Source organism: Pan troglodytes, chromosome 12 (genome assembly GCF_028858775.2).
Source record: "Pan troglodytes isolate AG18354 chromosome 12, NHGRI_mPanTro3-v2.0_pri, whole genome shotgun sequence".
Taxonomy (NCBI): domain Eukaryota; kingdom Metazoa; phylum Chordata; class Mammalia; order Primates; family Hominidae; genus Pan; species Pan troglodytes.
In genome coordinates, this window is record NC_072410.2 from 95,052,732 (window position 1) to 95,070,742 (window position 18,011).

The following is an 18,011-nucleotide window of genomic DNA, read 5'->3' on the forward strand; positions in this document are numbered from 1 at the left end:
ATAGAACCAATATTTAGGCAGTCCTCCACCTCTTTTTTCCCTGCTGTGACATGAAGGATTGACTTTCTCCCAGCTCAAGTACCTAATGTAGTTCATTTTTTTTCCTTTCTGCTGGGATTCCCCCCCCACAAAATACTACATATTTATTTCTGGCATCCAAAATTAAATATTTTCACCTTTTCCATTCCAATCACAACCAAAAACTCAGGGTATGAAGAGTTGGAGTTTCCCCCTCATCTTCCACACCTTTGCAGCATAGAAAGGACCTCTGGTGGCCGGGCACAGTACCTCATTCCTGGAATCCCAGTACTTTGTGAGGCCAAGACAAGAGGATCGCTTGAGCCCAGGAGTTAATGGAGACCAGCCTGGGCAACATAGAGAGACCCCATCTCTACAAAAAAATTTTTTATAGCCAGGCGTGGTGGCAAATGCCTGTAGTCCCAGCTACTCAGGAGGCTGAGTTGGGAGGATCGTTTGAGTCCGGGGAGGTCAAAGCTGCAGTGAGCCGTGATTGCACCACTGCACTCCAGCCTGGGTGACAGAGCAAGACCCTGTCTCAAAAAAAGAAAAAAAAGACCTCTGCCATGCCAGTGTAATCAGTTCGGCTGTTGTAAATCACTATTAATCCCTCCTTAATACAGTACTAATGTGGGTGTTACCTCCATGGTTTCTTTTTTCCTAAGCTGAGAATAAAAGGTTGATAGTGAACATCTCACAATGTAAATTTGTGCAAGGTGTTCCTGTACACTTGTGAGAATTCTTTAGCACACATGCAAGAGTGTTCTTCCTTTTAAAGTGGTCACATTGGGAAGCTTCACATTCAGACCACATGTTGTTTTCAGAACCTTTTTGGAGCTCTTTATTTGAATTTCTGCCAGAGCCGATCTTGTTCTTTACAGTTGCCCATTGGTTTTGGCCCATGGTGGAGTTCCCTAGCTTGATCCCTCACCTTAATCATTAGACTTGGCTTTAAACAATTCACTCTTTCCAGAAATAAATTCCTTAGGATATGGTTCTCAAAATATGGCCCTAAAGCCAGCAGTATCGGCATCACCTGGGAAGTCATTTGAAACACAAATCCCAGGCCCCACCTTAGATTTAATGGATCAGAAACTTTGGGGATGGAGCCCAGCAGTCGGTGTTTTAACAAGCCCTCCAGGCGATTCCAGTGCACGCTCAAGTTTAAGAATCACTGACTGAGATGAAATGTGCCTCCATTGAGGATATTCAAAGATATGCTACAGATTTTGAAGGTACTGAAAGAGAAGTTTCAAAATATTTTTGAGCAAAGTTAGAATACATTTATGGCCTCCCCAGAGGACTGCTTTAATGGGGACTGGGATTTAACCAAGGTGTTCCAGTTCTATCACCTAGCCATTTGACCTTGAGCAAGTTCTTACACTTGGTTTCTCATCCGGAAAATCAAAGACCCACCCTACCTACCTCACGGCATTGCAATGAAATTCAAATTTAATCACATCTGCAAACATGCCCTGTAAACCAGAAAGTGCTGTGGAAAACTGAAAGTCATGTCACACTCTGCAGGCAGAATTCTGGTAGCCTGAACATTATGTCAGGGAAATGAGTGGGGCAAAGGCTTATATTTATCATTTCCCTGGCCAGATATACCTTTTTGTCTATATAATGGCCTTATGGATGTGTCTCAGATTCTGCCATTTCAGCCTACCAATTCATCTGGTATTAAGAGAGGAAAACCATTGCCTGACTAGTAGCTACAAAATGCTAGAAAAATATTAATATATCCATTTTCAGGTCGGTCCTGGTGGCTCACGCCTTTAATCCCAGCACTTTGGGAGGCCGAGGCGGGCGAATCGTTTGAGCCCAGATGTTTGAGACCAGCGTGGGCAACGTGGCAAAACCCTGACTCTACAAAAAAATACCAAAAAAATTAACCACCCACCCGTAGTCCCAGCTACCTGGGAGGCTGAGATAGGAGGATCACTTGAGCCCAGGAGGTTGAGCCTACAGTGAGCTGAGATCATGCCATTGCACTCCAGCCTGGGAAACAGAGTGAAACCCTGTCTCAAAAAAAAAAGAAAAGAAAAATATATCCATTTTTTGGCTGGGCACGGTGGCTCATGCCTGTAATCCCAGCACTTTGAGAGGCCAATGTGGGTGGATTACTTGAGGTCAGGAGTTTGAGACTAGCCTGACCTGTATGGTGAAACCCCGTCTCTACTAAAAATACAAAAATTTCCCAGGCATGGTGGTGCACGCTTGTAATCCCAGCTACTCGGGAGGCTGAGGCAGGAGAATCGCTTGAACCCGGGAGGTAGAGGTTGCAGTGAGCTGAGATCGCGCCACTGCACTCCAGCCTGGGCGACAGAGTGAGACTCAGTCTCAAAAAAATGAAAATAAAAAATACAAAAGAAAAATATATCAGTTTTCAAACTTGCTGTTTCCTACAAGGACCCAGGAAAGCTGGGAAATGAGCCATCAGGGCCAACTATGTTGTGTGGATACTGAAGCTCTTATGCCTGGAACATGGCACACACCAGCAGTGCAAGGGTCTGTCCTAAAAACATCATTTTATCCCTGTGCAGGGGTGTCTGGACCTTCAAGGAGGAAGCTCAGTGCTCATTGCCACACATTAATCACTGCAGAGAGACCAAAAAGAAAAGCCCTCAAGAAAATCAGGTCTATGGAAACCAAGATTTACAGACCAAACCAGTTAATGCAAGTTTGTCCAACACAAATTTGTAAACTTTCTTAAAACATTATGAGAATTTTTCTGCGATTTTTTAAACCTCATCAGCTATCGTTAGTGTATTTTATGGCCCAAGACAATTCTTCCGGTGTGGCCCAGGGAAGCCAAAAGATTAGACACCCCTGAATGTATCTGTGTTTGAGAAGAATGTGGATGGATTTTTACCTTAGAGATTAGCCTTTACAAACAACATCATAGGATTTTTTTTTTTTTTTAAGACAAGGTCTCACTGTCACCCGGGCTAGAGTGCACAGCTCCCTGCAGCCTCGACTTCCTGGGCTTCAACAATCCTCCCACCTCAACCTCCAGAGTACCTGGGACCACAGGTGTGCACCACCACACCTGGCTAAAGTTTTGCATTTTTTTATAGAGACGAGGTTTTGCCATCTTCCTGAGCTCAAGCAATCCGCCGGCCTTGGCCTCCCAAAGTGCTGAGTTTACAGGCTTGAGCCACCGTGCCTGGCCAGGAATTCTTAAACAGCAAGCTCCTGGTACATTTATAATTTAATTTGAAAACTTTACAAACTCTTTAATGAACACTTCTGGCCAGGAAGGAAGCTAAACCTGTTGCCTCAGTGCTTATTGGGAATGAAGTTTCAATAACACAGAACCACCTGGCCAACACCAACTTCACTTTTCGCACAAAGTGCCAGCTAAAATCCAGATTAGGTGTGAATATATTAATAATTGGTTTATTATGGTTACATTATTGGATAATTATGGAACAATAAGCTATTGTTTAATTATAGAATTAGAATATGAAATGATTTTGCTCAAAAATGTGGCCCCACTTAACAAATCTCTAGAGACAAAGCAGATAAGTGGTTCCTAGGCCTGTGGGTGGTTGGGAGGAATGGGGAGTGACTGTTAATGAGTATGAGGTTTCTTTCAAGGGAGATGAAGATTTCTAAAATTAGATTGTGGTGATGGTTGCTCAACTCTGTAACTATACTGAAGAACATTGGATTGTACACTTTAAATGGGTGTATTATATGTATATTAATTATATCTCAAAGTTGTTTTTTTAAATCCAATAGCTAATGAATTGTAGAGCCAAGACAAAAAAATTGTACCTATTTAAAAGACAGAAGCAAAAATAATATCAAAACTTTGCTGCATGCAGTTTCAGACTTGATTCATATGAAAGTGGTCATTTGAAATACATTAAGCCAGAAAATATTTGCTCTTTTGAGAGTATTGCTCTGTCGCCCAGGCTGAAGTGCAGTGGTGTGATCTCAGCTTACAACAACCTCCACCTCCCGGGTTCAAGTGCCTCAGCCTCCCAAGTGCCTCAGCCTCCCAAGTAGCTGGGATTACAGGTGCGCACCACCATGCCCAGCTAATTTTTGTACTTTTTTTATGTGTAGATGGGGTTTTGCCATGTCAGTCAGGCTGGTCTCAAACTCCTGACCTCAAGTGATCTGCCCACCTTGGCTTCCCAAAGTGCTGGGATTACAGGCGTGAGTCACCGCACCTGGCCCCTGCTCTGTCTTTTAATTGCAGAGTAATTAAAAAATGGATTATCTCAGACTTTTTTTTTTTTTGAGACAGAGTCTTGCTCTGTCACCCAGGATGGAGTGGCACAATCCAACAGGGGCACAATCTTGTCTCACTGTGACTTCCACCCCCTGACTCAATAAATCCTCCCACCTCTGCCTCCCAAGCAGGCGGGACTATAGGTACATGCCACCAAACCCAGCTAATTTTTGTATTTTCTGTAGACACAGGGTCTCACCATGTTGCCCAGGCTTGTCTTGGCCTCAACTGATCCTTCCGCCTCAGCCTCCCAAAGCGCTGGGATTACAGGCATGAGCCACCATACCTGGCTAATAATTGAAATTTAAATGTCAAAAATCAAGGTGGCTGGTAGTAGAAGGCAAAGTCACGGACATTTGCGACATAATGGTTTGTCATGTTCCCTACAGATTTCTTTAGAAAAAAAGTCAGCACTTACACAATAATGATAAGAAAACTGAACTCTCACTGTCCATCATGATGCTCATAAACTGACCTGGTTAGGGAAGGCTGCAAGGTTGAGGTTCAGGAAAGGATGTGATCTCATCCTTATGATAGAAATATGCACTGATAAGAGAAGTTAGAAAAATTCAGATTTTGGCCAGGTACAGTGGCATGTGCTTGTAATGCCAACACTCTGGGAGGCCAAGGCAGGAGGATCACTTGAGGCCAGGAGTTTGAGACCAGCCTGGGCAACAAAGAGAGACTCTGTCTCTATAAAAATATTTTTTAAAGAGAAAAGAAAGAAAAAGAAAAATTCAGATTTGAGCTGTGGAACTAGGCTCTTTTGTAAGCGGCACTGTGCCTAATGGCATGTTCACGAACAGACCGCTCAGTCCTGTCTGCATAGGGGAGAACCTTTCCACTTTCCCACCTTGGGAAAGATAGGCCATGCCATGCGGGTTCTCATCTTCTTGTTAAATTCCTCACTCCAGGGGTTGAGTGTCCCCAGGACTCACTGGTGGCCATGGAGACTGTAAATGGAGGTAAACAGGAGAGGAACTGGCTGACAGAGGTAGGGATTTCTGGCTCAGTGAGGAAAGCAGGGAGGTATTAGCGTGCATTGAACTTAGAGTTGCTGCGCAGGGCTTCTTAACTCACTAGAAGTCCCTGACTGGGCCACTGGTAGTTCTTTGGGACAAGAGGTCCTGCTTCATTTTTTCTCAAACTTTGTTTTTCATCATCATCCCATGCCAAGGAAACTTTTTTGAGACTTTTCTTCCTAATCACCCTCCCTCTTCCCCCATGAAATTTTTATACCACGTACACACATACACACACACACACACAAACATATGTTCCTTGACCTACAATGGGATTACATTCAGATAAACCAACCGTAAACTGAAAATATAATTAATAGAAAATGCATTTAATACAGCTAACCTACTGCTATACTTGAGATGCTGTCCCTGCTAAATCTCATGTTGAATTGTAATCCCCAGTGTTGGAGCTGGGGTCTTGTGGGAGGTGACTGGATCATGGGGGTGGATTTCTCATGAATGGTTTAGCACCATCCCCGTGCCGCTCTCCTCAGAATAGTGAGTGAGTTCTCTCAAGATCTGGTTGTTTAAAAGTATGGTGGTGGGGCACAGTGGCTCACGCCTGTAATCCCAACACTTTGGGAGGCAAAGGCAGGTGGATTGCCTGAGTTCAGGAGTTCAAGACCAGCATGGGCAACATAGCAAGACTCTCTCTAAAAAAAAAAAATATATATATATATATGTATATATATATATATATATTTTTTTTTTTCCCCAGCTACTCGGGAAACTGAGACAGGAGGCTGGCTTGTGCTCCAGAGGTGGGGGCTGCAGTAAGCCATGGGTGACAGAGTGAGACCCTGTGTCAAAAACAAAAGTGTGTGGCATCTTCCCCGTCACTCTCTTTTGCTCCTGCTCTCCCCATGTGCCATGCCTGCTCCTGCTTCGTCCTCCACCATGAGTGAAAGCTCCCTGAGGCCTCCCCAGAAACCACGCAGATGCCAGCACCGTGCTTGTACACCTGCAAAACCATGAGCCAGTTCAATCTCTTTTCTTTATAAATTAGCCAGCCTCAGGTATTTCTTTATAGCAATGCAAGAACTGCCTAACACACCTACCAAACATTATATTACAGTTTGTACTGAATATGTATCACTTTCACACTGTCATAAACTTGAAAAATTATAAGTCGAACCATCGTAAGTTGGGACCGCTTGTGTGTGTGTGTGTGTGTGTGTGTGTGTGTGTGTGTGTGTGTGTGTGTGTATACTGTGGCCCTTTGGAGAGCATTTGTGTAATATCTAAGATTTTTTTCACGCACTGCCACCAAGAATGGATTTTGACCCCTTTCGGGGAGATATAGCCCCAGTTGGGAATGCATGCCCTGGATGAAATGAAGGCTGTAGGCAGGGCCCTTCTGTTCACTCTGAGTGGCGAGGTTGATGACATGGAGTAAGTAGGTCAGGTGGCCCTATATCCATCATTAATCAGGATAGGCCCTGACCTCAGGTTCCAGCACTGCCCTGCTAGAGACGTCCTCCAAAATCACACTGTTCCTGCACCATCTGTTCAGCCTGCCTGCCCCGTCCTCCCGCCTCTGCTACATCTCCTCTCCATGGGTGGCAGCCCTCTGCCCAGTGGCCGGCTAGCTGTGGTAGACAGTGGAATGCTCCATCAAGTTGGCATTACTGAGGAAGTGCAGGCTGTCCCTGCCAGCAGTAACCCTGTTCCCATCCTGTCCTGCAGCCTTACCCGCCCCAGCTCTAGGCCTCTGTCCAGACACCTCTCTCAGTGTTCTCCCTCTGCACATCCTCCCCAAATGAAAGCATGGGGAATGGATTTCAGAGACCCCAGCACACAATGTTGACCATGGCTGGAACTCTCTGGAGCCTGGCATCCCTCATAAACAAGGGCCACAGGACACTGGCCTTCACCTCTTCCTGGCTCCAAGTGCATTCCTGGATGCCCTTATCCTTCTACTGTGAGCTGGAAACATAAAGCCAGTCACAGCATAAACCCCTTGTCTCACAATCCTATGGATTGTGCCCTAGGATGGTGACCTACTTTGTTTCTTAGAAGCCTTGTCTGGCCCCCTCTGACCTAGGTCATGGGCTTTCTCTGCCAAAAACTTGAGCAACTTAAGGGGCCACTGAGATAATACCATCTTTGTCTGCCTCACCTTTGTTGAACACCTGCTCTGTGCCAAGCACTGTGCTAAGCCTTTTCACATACATTACTTAATTCAGTCTTCACAATGGCCCTATGAGGTAAGTTCCCATTGTACAGATAAATAAACCCACAGAAAAGCTGAGTAACTTGCCAGAGGTCACACAGCTAGTAAGTGGTGAAATCAGGACTTAAACCCAGGTCTGTCTGAAATCCAAACCATTTACTGCATTGTCCCAGTTGAAAAAAACATTTTCCAGTTGTATGAATAGAAATAAAAATGACACAAGACCTTTATTGCCAGTGAAAAGGCAGTGAATTTACCATTCTTAAAAGATGACAGAGCTGGCCAGGAGTGGTGGCTTGCACCTGTAGTCCCAGCTACTCAGGAGGCTGAAGTGGGAGGATTGCTTGGGCCCAGGAGGTTGAGGCTGCAGTGAGCCATGATCGCGCCACTGTAACCCAACCTGGGTGACAGAGCAAGAGCCGATCTCAAAAAAAAAAAAAAAAAAAAAGACACAGCTAACAACAAGGGGCAGAGGCAGGACTTAAAACCAGGTACATATGACACCCATATCTCCTGCCTGTCAGTGATTAACCCTTGGAGGACAAAGAATGACTTTTACGTTCCCAGGCCCAGTCAGCTAGATACTCACGCCTCAGCCTCCTGCAGGCAAGAACAAGGCAGAAGCCCCATTTTTAGAACTTGGAAGCGAGCGCAGAGCAAGCCTGGCCCCTGGGCCAGCCTAAGTATGAGCCATCTCAGCAGCTGGCGCAGCCCTCCTTGAAACACTCTCCCTTGAAGAAATTCTGACCTAAACCCAGTGTAGCCAGCAAGGCTGACCCTGTTGGTGGAATCTGGTGGCCCCAGTATGGTGGTGGGAGGTAGCAGAGACCCTGGTGGTTTACATTTGCCCTCTCTCCCTTTCCTGAACCCCTGGCAATATTCTTTTTTAAGAAATAATGCATTGACTTATGATTTAGTCATGTTTCATCCCATTTGCTTTTCCCTGGCTTCTAAAACCACAAGCATGGCTGAGGAATTCATGTCCACAGTGTAGGCTCTGAATAGCTTTGTGTAGGGAGAGGTTTTGAAAAGAGAAGAAAGTGGCATCTACTTGTGAGATGGAATGCATGAAGACATCGGGGAGGAATGCACGCGCTGTAACTGTTAGGGTCCCTCGGCAGTTTGGGTAGTGACTCATTCAGCGTGGGTACGGATTCCTAACAAGTGAAGCTTGGTAGTGACGTCATTCTTGCAAGATTGTCTGCGATCTGTTAGAGCTGCCTGACAAGATCTTACCTTGGAGACTTTCATCACTTGGGGATTTTTCCCAGCTACACTTCATACCCATCATTTCCTCCAACTTGTCCCCTTTTCTATCAACTGGAATTTGGCAAACCAGAACTTTCATGCATCTGTTCCATTGTCATCCTCCTACAGGGCATTCCTGGGACAGTGTGTGCTCCTCACCTCATCGCTCAGCACCCATCCTCCTGACAGTTCTTGGTTCAGTCAGTGCCTACCTCAGCTATGGTCCAGGCCTTGCACTAGGTCTCAGGACAGGGAGGTGATGAAGACAGGCGTCCTACCCTCAAGGGGAGGGCAGGGGGCAGCCAGAGGGCCTGAGACTGGTGGTTTCAGGGACAGCACAGTGCTTTGAACATAGTGCTAGGCAATAAATATGTGATGACCAAGTTAATACCCAAGCTGAGTCTCCAAAAATGAGTATAGGAGTTAGTCTAGGGAAAAGTCCAAGCCGAGGTGTCTCCATGTACTGAGACCCGTAAGTGAATAGGAAGAAGTAAGTTCCTTAAGTGAATAGGAGGAAGTAAGAGATGAAACTGGAAAAGTGGTTTAGGGAACCTCGTGTGCCATGTTAAGAAGTTGATGCCACGGGGGCCACATGGACAGATTTGCAGTAGTGTAGAGGATGGGCTGGAAGGGTCCAGACTGGAGGCAGGGAGACTGGCTGGGAAGTTCATGTGACCCTGTGAGGTGATGTGAACATTATTGGGGCAGTGGGGGTAGGAGTGGAGACAAGAGGACAGATTTGAGAAACATTTAGGATTTAAACTCGACAACTGGTGATTGATGAAGTATATGGGAAGGAGATGCCCAGGAGACCCCCAGGTTTTCAGTGTGGAGGTGCCACAAGCTGCAAAGATAAGAAGAGGTCCATGTTAAGGCAGAGTTTTGAGTTCATTTCGGCCGTGTTGAGTTAGAGTTGCCTGCAAGAGACATGAGCCAGGTTAAGCAGGCTCACAGGTGGTTAGATACACAAATCCAAAGACAGAGGAGAGTCTGAGCTAAAGATACTGATTTAGGACCCATTATATTCATAGCAGCTGAAACTGTATGGCTACATACCCCCCAACTTCCTTTCCTGATCCATGTCTGTTTATCTAGGACTTGGGTGCCTACATGACCATTTTTCTCTCTGTCCCAATGCTGTCATGATGTGGGATGACTTCAGTGCCATGAGGATGAACCATTACCAAGTCTCATAGCTCCTAGATGCCCTCTATTCTGGTGACTCTTCACCTCCACTCCACTTCAGCCTCCCACTCCCATGACAACCTCCAGGACATTGCTAGTACCTCCTTGGAACCACTTCAGTTCTCCGGTAAAACCTCACATCCTCCTCTCTGAGCAGCCCCTGGCTTTCAACTCTTCTAGGCCGTTCCCAGTTGTCTTAGTTCCCTGTACTTTCTCCTTGCCTGTTGACCCCCTCCTGACCTCTCTTCTTTCCTGATCCAGGTCAGACTCTCCGACTGTTCATCTGAAATATTCTTTCCTGAAACCTGTGATTCCTTTGTACCCCTGCTCCTCTCCCACACCTGCCCAGGACAACGCTAGTTCATGTTCTCTGCTCCTGCCACAAGCACACAGAGGAAAATGGACCCCCCATGCAGTGGAGCCTCACTGGAGCTTCATGGCCTTCCCTCTTCCATCCCTGTATTTCTTCATCACTATGGAAAACATAAGCCTTCCCATGGGGAAATGGGAAAATGTGGGCAGTCTCTTTCCCCCAAAATAGCTTCTCCATCTGCTCTGCTGCTGAATTCCTGCACAGATGACCTTGGTACAAATCTCAACTGCCATTTACCACCTTTTCTTTACACTGGGCAAGAGATTTAACCTCCTTGAATCCCAGTTTCCTCAGCGTAAAATAAAGATGGCCCAGGGTTGCTGCTGGCGTCTGTGACACCCTGTGCAAATTATTATAGAAGAAGCTGCCCCTCTTGCTAGGCACACAGCTTGGTGAGCTGGCCATGGCCCACAGCCCACTCTCAGCCCTCAGCTGGGCACCCTTGCGCAATGCCACTTTGCCTAATCGTACACCGCAGCCCCAAATAAGCCTACCTCCCCTGGGTTCTGATGAAAACAAAGGCCGTAACCTGGAAAGCACTCAGCAGAGAGCCTGACTCTGAGCAGAGCCTCAAAACAAAAGCTATCGCAGACCAGCAGACTCAGATTAACATGGAAGTGTGCTCTGCTGGGGATGTCACACATTTATGCCAGCTCCACAGCGTTTATTAGAGAGCAGAGCCTTAAGAAGCAGGGACATGAGTCGGGTACCTTCAGTGAAGGAACTAACCCATGGCCATAGTCAAGGGCCCAGGCAGGCAAGGGACAATGGGAGGGAGAGAGGAGTGAGGCAGCTATGGACAGACAGGATTGTCTGAAACGGAGGGGAAGGGAAATAAGAAACCAGCCTCCCTATGGCAACATTGCCTCGAGCCCTAGCAGCAGAGGCTGCCCACCCAGACGCATACCCAGCTCCAGGCGCTGCCTCAGGGGCTCCTGCCTCTCAGATTCTCCCCTTGGGGTCATCTCACCAGCTGCTCATGAGTGTCATCTCTCACCAGCCCTGCTAAATCCTCAACCCTCCCCACCGGCACCCCTCCCACCCCCATTAGAAGGCTCAGGTATTCCATGGGGCCAGTTTTCCTGTCCTTGCGCTTCCCTGATTCCCCAGCTTCCTCAATGGGCACCACTAGAACTCAGAACCCAGAAGTGTCAAGGACCTCAGGAAGGCAGGGGTTTCAGATGCCACACCCATTCTATAAGAGCAGCTCTTCCTTAAGAGGAAATCACTGTGAGAAGGCAAAGGGTAGTAGCCACATGGGTATTATATTGAAGGAAGATGAATTATGCCATCACCCCTTTTGGCACAAAAATAATTTTCAGTAAAAGGTTAAAACCATCATGTTGTATCAATGAGAACTATTTCATTATTCCAAGAATGATTGATTGGAAAGTACTTGACTTACAGGAAAATCACAGTGATACAATACAGCTCCTACTTTTAAAGCACTTTCCATTTAAAAAAAAATCATACCAGTGTATAAAAATAGTTATACCGAAGATGTGAATCAACAGCCAAGTAATTTATTGGCACTTGAAAGCTTTGTGGTATAAATAGATTCAACAATGAGAATATCAAGTAACTCTGGGCCATGGCAACCTAACCTTCATTTTCACTAACACAAAAGAAAGTCACGTGTAGTTCAGCAAGGGCCATCTGGTCACCTTAGAAGAGATCATGGGAAGAGGAGAACATGATAGAACCAGGACCAATAAGTCAGGTCAACTCAAAGCAAGGGACAAGGCAGCAGGAGAAACAGAGGGGACAGAGAAGTAGTCCCTGCCCTAAAGAGAGTTCAGATTGTCCCAGAGCGAAGGCTTGTACAGAAAACGTTCAGCACAATGAACTCAGAGTCCTAAGAGAAATACAAAGGGATTACAGGATGTCAAAAGGGAGGGAGACTCTTTTCAGCTTGATTTCCTTCCTTTTTCCCTCCCTCTTTGCCTGCTTGCCCCAAACCTTCACTGGGTGGTGAAACAGGATGGGAGCAGGAATCACTGGGTCTGGGTACAAAGTGCAGCTCTGCCATTTACCAGCTCTGTGACTCTGGACAAATGACTGGATGTTTCTGAGACTCAATTCCCTCAAGTTTCAGTGGCGGGGGAGTGCAGGGTCAGTGTGAAGATGAAATGAGGTCAATGTTGTGTGTGTGTGTATATAAATACCCAGCTTTGCTGCCTCTTGATGAGGAGCAAACAGTAAAAGTTCACTCTCTTCCTTACCCTTCCACTCCTCTGTAAAGAGTACAAGGCCTTTTCTGCCCCTTTTATGTTTAAATTTCAAAGAGTTTTTCCACTGTTGGATGTAATGTGACTTTTCAGATCAGCCTTCTTGTCTTTGACCCGAAGGCCCCTGTCAGCCAGGAGCCTCCCTGCTTCTTTGTGGTTTGGGGCTCAGTAGTCCAACTGCTGCCCTCTTTGTGCAGAAAAACACAGAACCCCTGCATCTCACATCTGGTGAGAAGGTGGAGACTGGGGCAACTGAGAGACGGTCCATCAGCAAGCATTAATTGAACACACAGTACTTTTAAGGGATTGTAAAACTCTAAGGAGTCAGCAGGGAAAGACATGGACGAGATTTCCGACCTCTCGTAAGAGTTTAACACATGGAGATTGCCTCTGTCATGGTTCTTGGTTGAAAACAGAAGAAACCAGTGGTGGTCTTGGCACAGGGCGCTGTATACCATCACAACGGGACTGCCACTAACATCCCAGTCCTCAATTTTTTGTTTTTGGGCAATCAATGTCACAGCTAAAAAGTGTTCCTCCCGGGCTGGGCATAGTGGCTCACACCTGTAATCCCAGCACTTTGGGAGGCCGAGGCAGGCGGATCACCCAAGGTCAGGAGTTTGAGACCAGCCTGGCCAACATGTTGAAACCCTGTCTCTACTAAAAATACAAAAATTAGCCGGGCGTGGTGACACACGCTTGTAATCCCAGCTACTTGGGAGGCTGAGGCAGGAGAATTGCTTGAACCCGGGAGGCAGAGGTTGCAGTGAGCCGAGATCGTGCTATTGCACTCTAGCCTGGGCAACAAGAGCGAAAACTCCAGCTCAAAAAAGAAAAAAAAAGAAAAAAAAACCAAAGTGTTCCTCCCAGTCCTCTCATTGTTTCATGGGGGTGTCATTGTCTAGTTCATGGTTACAACGGAAACTGCCTCATTGAGGTGGGTATTCCCAAGTGTGGGAAAGAGCTTCACTTCAGTCTACCCCGATTTGTAGCAGATGTCCACTTAATTAAAAAGAAAGAGAGAAATCATTCAGGGGTAGAAATTGGCCCATTTGCAAATTCACAAAGAGTTACTGATATTGATTTCTTTCTCACACTTGGGATTTTAAAAATTTCTTTATTATTATTATTATTATTATTATTATTATTATTATTATTATTATTTTGGGGGGGGATGGAATTTCACTCTTGTTGCCCAGGCTGGAGTGCAGTGGCGCAATCTCAGCTCACCACAACCTCCGCCGCCCAGGTTCAAGTGATTCTCCTGCCTCAGCCTCCCAAGTAGCTGTTATTACAGGCATGCATCACCACGCCCGGCTAATTTTGTATTTAGTAGAGATGGGGTTTCTCCATGTTGGTCAGGATGGTCTTGAACTCCCAACCTCAGGTGATCCGCCAGCCTTGGCCTCCCAAAGTGCTGGGATTACAGGCATGAGCCACCGCGCCCAGCCCCCAAAACTTCTTTAATAAAATTTTTTATTTTTAAAAAGTAAAACTTACAGAAAATTTGCAGTAGCCCCATATACTCTTCACCTAGTTTCCCCAATATTAGCATTTTGCCACATTTGTTTTATTGCTTTCTCTCAAAATACATCAATATCATCCTTTTTTCTATTTGAGAGTAAGTCACAGACATCATGATTCTACCTCTTAATACTTCAGGATATGTCTCCTGAAAAAAAGGACATAATAAAAATACAATATAGTTATCAAATTCAAGAAGTTTTACATGGAGATAATCTTATATGTACAGTCCTGTAATGTCCCAATAGTGGTTTTTTATCATTTTTGGTTCAGGATCCAATCCAAGACTATGTGTTACTTTAGTCTCCTTGAATATGGAACAGGTTCTTAAACTATGTTGTCTTTCATGACACTGATATTTTTTGAATAGCACAAGCTCATTGTTTTGTAGAATGTATGTCAATTTAGGTCTGTCTTACGCATTTGAGGCAGGAATACTACATCCGTGACCTTGTGTCCTTCTCCAGGCCCCACATCAGGGAGCAGTGGTGTCAGTTTGTCTTCTTATTGGTGATGCTACTGTTGGTCACTTGGTTAAGGTGGTGCCTAGCAGGTTTCTCAAGTGTACAATTACTCTTTTTGCCTCTGTAATTAATACAGAATAATCTGTGTATTAATGAATAATCTGTGGGGGGATTATTTATAACTTGTAAATATCCTACCCTCATCCTACCTTTACCCAGCAGTGTTAATGCCTCCATTGATGATTCCTTCCTGAATCAGACAGCACTATGATTGTTGCAGAATAGTGACTTTTTAAAGGTTTTTACTAGCTGGCATTCTACTGTAAGGAAGAATTTTTCTTTCTCCAGTATATTTATTTATTTTATATCAGTATAGACTTGTGGATTCTTAATAACATTTAATGTGACTGTTAACAGTTTATCTATTTTCAGAATCCTTTAAGTAAATTGCTTTTGCATTTTGTGGATGAGTCAACCTAATTGCAGCCAGAGCTCTTTCCTGATGTGGGTTTGGCCATTTAATCTATGCTCCACTCTATAGCAAGGCCAACAGGAAATAGAATGCTGACCTTTTATAGGAATTGTTGGGTAAAGCACATAGGTGGTTGAAGTGTTTTGAGTAACTCTGGCAAAATGAGGTACTCTGGGAAGATATCATAAAGGAGCAGGGCCTTCTAAAGAAAGACAGCAAAGGGTTTTGAATGAAGGCCCAAAAAGGTAAAGAAGACTGGCAGGATCAATGGCTTCCAAACTAGACACAGAGAAAGGGGGACTTGGCAGGGCAAGAAGGAGTGGGAGAAGGTCAGAGTGTGAACCAGCAGTGAAGTGAACATGCCCAGTCTGCGTGGAGGGTGTGCAAAAGAGCAAGGGAGGTCAAGGGAGGAAGTGGAAAAATAAATGAAGAAACGACATGTGTTAAGAGTTCTGTTCATTGATTTTAGGTAAAAAGATTGAGCACCAAGGGATGATAGATTCAGTGGAAACAAAGCCATCAACTTTTAATTAGGGAAAAGACTAGACATGCTTTTGGTCAGAAAGGAAAGAACTAACAGTTGCTTAGCTTGTATTTTTTAATTTCTCTCTTCTATTGAAAGTTGAGCTGTTTTTTAATGTTCACAAAATCCTTATGAGAGAGATGTTAATAACTTCATTTTATATATAAGAAAACAAAGTCACAGAGAATTTACATTAATTTCCCCAATGTCATAAAGCTAGTAAGTGGTGAGGCCAAGATTCACATACAGGTCTATCTTACTCCAAAGCCCACGCTGCCAGAAGAAAGAAATCTTTAGACTGGAAGAGCAGAGGTGGAATTGGAGCTCTCAATATAAGGACAAGTAACTTCCCATATGCCAATCAAAACACTTAAGCATGGCCCACAGTAAATCTCAGTAATTATCTCAACCACGCACTTTGGAGTAAATCAATAGTAAACCCAGGAAGTAACTGTCAAGGTTTTCAAACCTGACATTCCTGTATAACTCAATACACATACCCACCCCTCTGCCTTCTTAAAAAATAAGTTGTATTAGATATAATTTTTATACAATAAGATTTTACCCATTTTCAGTACATGATTCAATGAGTTTTGATGAATGTATACATTCATTTAATCACCACTATAATCATAACCTAGAGTATTTTCATCACCCCAGAAAGTTGCTGTGCAGTTCCTTTGCAGTCAGTACTCCCCAGCCCCTGGCCTGCTTTCTGTTGCCACATTTTTACCTTTTCTAGGATTTCATATAAATGAATTGATATTAGTTGGGGTTCACCAGAGAAATCAGACCAAGAAGAGAGATGTATATGTATATGTATATGTATATGTATATGTAGTGTGTGTGTGTGTGTGTGTGTGTGTGTAGATTTATTATGGGAATTGACACGTGCAGTTATGGAAGCCATGAAGGCCCACGATCTGCAAGATGGAGAACTAGGAAAGCCAGGGGTACAATTTAGTCTGAGGTCAAAGGCCTGAGATCCCAGTTAGTGTGCTGAGGGAGAGGGGAGAACATAGATGTGCTAGCTCAAGGAGAGAGAGAAAGAATTTGCCCTTCTGCCTTTTAGTTCCATCCACGCCCTCAACAGATTAGAAGATGCCTGCCCACATTGGTGAGGATCAATCTTCTTTACTCAGTCTACAAATTAAAATGACAGTCTCTTCCAGAAACACTGTCACAGACACAGAAACATTATTTCTATTAAACAGAAATAATGTTTAACCAGCTATGTGGGCATCATTCAACCTAGTCAAGTTAACACATAAAATTCACCATCACAAAACTCATACAATATGATATGTAGTCTTTTGTGCCTGGCTTCTCCCACTTAGCATAATTCTTTTGAGATTCATCCATGCTGTTTTATCAGCAGTTCCTTCCATTTTATTGCTAAGTAGTATTGCCTTGTCTGGATGTGCCACAGTTTGTTTATCCATTCATCAGTTCTACAACATCTGGATTGTTTCCAATTTGGAGTGATTATAAATAATGCTGCTGTAAACATTCACATATAGGTCTTTATGTGGACATATACTTTCATTTCTTTTGGATAAATAGCTAGGAATAGAATTGCTGGGTTTTATAAATATATGTTTAACATTATTAGGAAACTGCCAAACTATTTTCCAAAGTGTCTGTATCATTTTGCATTCCCACAAGCAATGAATAAGACTTCTCGTATCTCCACATTTACACCAACCATTGGTACTTTCAGCTTTAAACATTTTAGTCTTTGTACTAGGTATATAATGCCATCTCACTGTGTTTTGAATTTGCATTTCCCTAGTGTCTGATGATATTGAGCATCTTTTCATATACTTATTTGGCATATGCATGATGAAGCTTCTTTGATGAAGCTTCTGTTCAAATCTCTTGCCCATTTTTATTGTGTTGTTGGTCTTATTGGATTGTATTATTGAGTTATAACAGTACTTTACTAGGTACATGTTTTGCAAATATTTTATCCCAGTCCATGGCTTATCTTTTGATATTCTTTTGAAGGGCAAAGGCTTTAAATTTGGATAAATTTCAGTTTATCAGGTTTTTTAATCTTTGTGCTTTTGGTGTCCTAAGAAATCTGCCTAGCACAAGGTTACAGCTTTTCTCCTGTCTTCTTCCAGAAGTTTGTTGTTTCAACTCTTACATTTAGGTTTGTGACCCATTTTGAGTTAATTGTTGTCTATGATGTGAGGTAAGGGTTTGTGTTCTTACATATGGATATCCATTTGTCCCAGAACCATTTGTTTAAAAGACTGCCCTTTCCTCCATTGAATTACTGGGTACAGGTTGAGTTTCCCTAATCCAAAATCTGCAATCCAAAATGCTTCAAAATCATGGGCCAGGTGCAGTGTCATCCCTGTAATCACACTTGTAATCTCAGAACTTCAAGAGGCCAAGGCAGGTAGATCCCTTGAGCCTAGGAGTTCAAGACCAGCCTGGGCAACATGGTGAAACCACATCTCTCTCTCTCTCTCTCTCTATACATATATATATATGTATATACACACACACACACACACACTCTATACA

At 44.2% G+C, this 18,011-nt stretch overlaps 1 protein-coding gene across 4 annotated transcripts in view; it reads left to right on the forward strand.

Annotated features, from left to right (window-relative positions):
• RBKS (ribokinase) overlaps positions 1–18,011 on the forward strand; it is a 107,224-nt gene that overhangs the window by 81,180 nt on the left and 8,033 nt on the right. The window lies entirely within an intron of this gene.